The following is a 4,501-nucleotide window of genomic DNA, read 5'->3' as shown; positions in this document are numbered from 1 at the left end:
AAAAAAAAAAAAAAAAAAAAACTTACATCTGCTAACCCCAACCTCCCACTCCAGCCCTCCCCCAATCCCCTCCCCCTTGACAACCACCAGTCTGTTCTCTATGTCTGTGATTCTGTTTCTGTTTCATAGATAGGTTCATTTGTGTCATATTTTAAATTCCACATGTAAGTGTTATCATATGGTATTTGTCTTTCTCTTTCATAACAGCATTCTTAGTCCCTGTCTCTAGGGGATGATGTGGGGAACTCGCCCAGCCAGCAAGGTCACCCAGTGTGAAAGGGGTGATGGAGCGCCTCAGAAGTTGTAGGGAGCTCTGAAATCAAGGGCATCTCAAAGCTCCTGCTGTTCTGTGATTCAGGGCCTCCTGCCGGGCTCTCGGGCCAGCTAGATCAAGCTTCGCTGTCACACACCTCTTCTGCCATGGAGCGTTAAAGCATTTCTTAGCCTGACATTGCAATTTCCCTGACAAGGTTCTGGCTGACAGATGTTCCCCAAATTAAAAAGTAGTGTACCCTGCCTATTCACTATTTCATCTTTTCAAGGAAGGAGAACAATTACTTATTTATTTTTAAAGCAAAATCACTAACCCCGCACATTGTCATCTGCAATACAAGTTGGGTAATTTAGGAGCAATCTTGGCTTCAGTGATGATGTTGGAACCATAAAGTGGATTCAATTTCAGATTTACAAGTTTCAGAGGGAGGTTCAAGAAACTGTCATATATCCTGACTTCCCTTCATCTCTTCACCTAGGGAAGTTTTCCTGCTTGTCGTGGCATCCTTGTGCTCTCGCTACTCACTTCCCAGCTGCTTTGGGGAGGTAAGTGATACCCATGAGACCTGGATCCTCTGGACAGTTCCAAATGCCGCCAAAGAAAGCAGCAGATGGGATAGGATTTTGAGATCATGTAGAAGATGCTGTCTCACCTGCATCTGCTCAGTCAGGGGCAAGTTGGTGGTTGAAAACATTTTGCATACTAACTCTGTTGTAGGTGTGAGACATTGCCCTGGAGCAGAAGGGGAAAAAAAAAGATCTAAGAACAGATGGAATTCTTTTTACTTGACACTGTAGAAAGCTGTGCAGAAATGATCACTTTTGGGAGAAAGGTATTTTAATTGAATGAGTCTTTGAGAAGGGACAGTATTATATACAGACCATTTCATATGGAAGATCATTTCCCCTTTCTTGAACATTTTTCTTCTGTATTTTTCATGACACTGTATTATCTCAGTTCACTTCCTATTTCTCCATCCACCTCAGATTTCTTTAGATATGTACCCAGGAGTGGGATTGCTGGATCATATGGTAGTTCAATTTTTAGTTTTTTGAGGAACCTCCATACTGTTCTCTGCAGTGGCTGCACCAACTTACATTCCCACCAACAGTGTACAAAGGAAGGTTTAAGGACAAAGTCTTATAAAAACAGTCTTAAAATATGTCTCTTATTATGGGCTTATGTTTGGGATTTTTTTTCCCCTGTTAGCTTTGGATATTTAATGCATTTCAGGATCCTGAAACCCAGAACTGGAGGTATTTTGAGGTGAACCTACTAAGAATCCATTTTCTGCTTATTTTGCTCTATTTTTCATGAAATGAAAAATGAGAACATAAGGCCAAATTTTAGTGCATTGTATTAACATTAAGATTCAATAAATGGGGCTTCCCTGGTGGCGCAGTGGTTGAGAGTCCGCCTGCTGGTGCAGGGGACGCGGGTTCGTGCCCCGGTCCGGGAGGATCCCACGTGCTGCGGAGCGGCTGGGCCCGTGAGCCATGGCCGCTGGGCCTGCGCGGCCGGAGCCTGTGCTCCGCAGCAGGAGAGGCCACAACAGTGAGAGGCCCCCGTAACGCAAAAAAAAAAAAAAAAAAAAAAAAGATTCAATAAAATCTCATGTCTTATAAATAAGAGGAAAGATCTCAGTGGCAAAGGAAGAAAAAGCAACAGATGACGGATGCTGTTCCTGCAAGATGAATGACCAAGTGTACTCACTGAATCCCATTTTCCATCGCCTGCCAGGCTTGAGAAATGGAAATGCCACACAGGCCACCGTGTTGGCTTGGGCCATGAAATTCCACACAGTTACCCCAGAGCCAAGGGTAACAGCTGAGAGAAACATGAAAAGAATGACATGTGATTGATTACACTTGGGAGAAATAGCAAGTCTTGTTGAAACTTGTATAAAAACATAACAGAGGGATTGGTTCAAGATGGCAAAGTAGAAGGACGTGCACTCACTCCCTCTTGCGAGAGCACTGGAATCACAACTAACTGCTGAACAATCATCCACAGGAAGACACTGGAACTCACCAAAAAAGATACCCCACATCCAAAGACAAAGGAGAAGCCACAATGAGACGGTAGGAGGGATGCAATCACAATAAAATCAAATCCCATAACCGCTGGGTGGGTGACTCACAAATCAGAGAACAACTATACCACAGAAGTCCACACACTGGAGTGAAGGTTCTGAACCCTAGGTCAGGCTTCCCAACCTGTGGGTCTGACAATGGGAAGAGGAATTCCCAGAGAATCAGGCTTTGAAGGCTAGTGGGATTTGGTTGCAGGACTTTGACAGGACTGGGGGAAACAGAGACTCCACTCTTGGAGGGCACACACAAAGTAGTGTGTGCATCGGGAGCCAGGGGAAGCAGCAGTGACCCCATAGGAGACTGAACTGACCTACCTGTTAGTGTTGGAGGGTCTCCTGCAGAGGCGGGGGGTGGCCGTGGCTCACTGCGGGGACAAGGACACTGGCAGCAGAAGTTCTGGGAAGTGCTCCTTGGCGTGAGCCCTCCCAGAGTCTGCAATGAGCCCCACCAAAGAGCCTGTAGCCTCCAATGCTGGGTCACCTCAGACCAACAACCAACAGGGAGGGAACTCAGCCCCACCCATCAGCAGACAAGCAGATTAAAGTTTTAGGGAGCTTAGCCCCACAGAGCAACACCCAGCTCTACCCACCACCAGTCCCTCCCATCAGGAAGCTTGCACAAACCCCTTAGATAGCCTCATCCACCAGAGGGCAGACAGCAGAAGCAAGAAGAACTACAATCCTGTAGCCTGTGGAACGAAAACCACATTTACAGAAAGATAGACAAAATGAAAGGCAGAGGACTATGTACCAGATGAAGGAACAAGATAAAACCCCAGAAAACAATTAAATGAAGTGGAGATAGGCAAATTTCGTGAAAAAGAATTCAGAATAATGATATTGAAGATGATCCAGGACCTCGGAAAAAGAATGGAGGCAGAGATCGAGAAGATGAAAGAAATGTTTAACAAAGACCTAGAAGAAGTAAAGAACAAACAGATAAACAATACAATAACTGAAATGAAAAATACACTAGAAGGAATCAATAGCAGAATCACTGAGGCAGAAGAACAGATGAGTGACCTGTAAGACAGAATGGTGGAATTCACTGCTGTGGAACAGAATAAAGAAAACAGAATGAAAAGAAATGAAGACATTTCTAAGAGACCTCTGGGAAAACATTAAACGCACCAACATTCGCATTATAGGGGTCCCAGAAGGAGAAGAGACAGATAAATGACCTGAGAAAATATTTGAAGAGATTATAGTCAAAAACTTCCCTAACATGGGAAAAGAAATAGCCACCCAAGTCCATGAAGCGCAGAGAGTCACAGGCAGGATAAACCCAAGGAGAAACACGCCGAGACACATAGTAATCATATTAACAAATATTAAAGGCATTTTTCACAGAACTAGAACAAAAAATTTCACAACTTGTATGGAAACACAAAGAACCCTGAATAGCCAAAGCAATCTTGAGAAAGAAAAATGGAGCTGGAGGAATCAGACTCCCTGATTTCAGACTATACTACAGAGCTACAGTAATCAAGACAGTATGGTACTGGCACAAAAACAGAAGTATAGATCAATGGAACAGGATAGAAAGCCCAGAGATAAATCCACGCACATATGGTCACCTTATCTTTGATAAAGGAGGCAAGAATATACAGTGGAGAAAGACAGCCTCTTCAATAAGTGGTGCTGGGAAAACTGGACAGCTACATATAAAAGAATGAAATTAGAACACTCCCTAACACCATACACAAAAATAAACTCAAAATGGATTAAAGACCTAAATTTAAGGCCAGATACCATCAAACTCTTAGAGGAAAACATAGGCAGAACACTCTATGACATAAATCACAGCAAGATCCTTTTTGACCCACCTCCTAGAGAAATGGAAAAAAAACAAAAATAAACAAATGGGACCTAATGAAACTTAAAAGCTTTTGCACAGCAAAGAAAAGCATAAACAAGACGAAAAGACAACCCTCAGAATGGGAGAAAATATTTGCAAATGAAGCAACTGACAAAGGATTAATCTCCAAAACATACAAGCAACTCATGCAGCTCAATATCAAAAAACCAAAAAATTCTATCCCAAAATGGGCAGAAGACCTAAATAGACATTTCTCCAAAGAAGATATACAGATTGCCAACAAACACATGAAAGAATGCTCAACATCTTTAATCGT

The 4,501-nt window shown here is 43.0% G+C and overlaps 1 long non-coding RNA gene across 1 annotated transcript; it reads right to left on the bottom strand.

Moving 5' to 3' along the window:
- Positions 1-536: 536 nt before the first annotated feature.
- On the bottom strand, positions 537-2,109 carry LOC113609327 (uncharacterized). Its single transcript, XR_003428604.1, has 2 exons — positions 1,988-2,109; positions 537-1,006 (listed from the first exon to the last, which is right to left on the bottom strand). It is a non-coding gene; the product is annotated as an uncharacterized LOC113609327 (long non-coding RNA).
- Between the last annotated feature and the right edge of the window lie 2,392 nt (positions 2,110-4,501).

Source organism: Aethalodelphis obliquidens, unplaced genomic scaffold, assembly GCF_003676395.1.
Source record: "Aethalodelphis obliquidens isolate GAN/ISIS:26980383/991018 unplaced genomic scaffold, ASM367639v1 scaffold56, whole genome shotgun sequence".
NCBI lineage: Eukaryota > Metazoa > Chordata > Mammalia > Artiodactyla > Delphinidae > Aethalodelphis > Aethalodelphis obliquidens.
This window is presented reverse-complemented; position numbering and strand designations above follow the sequence as displayed.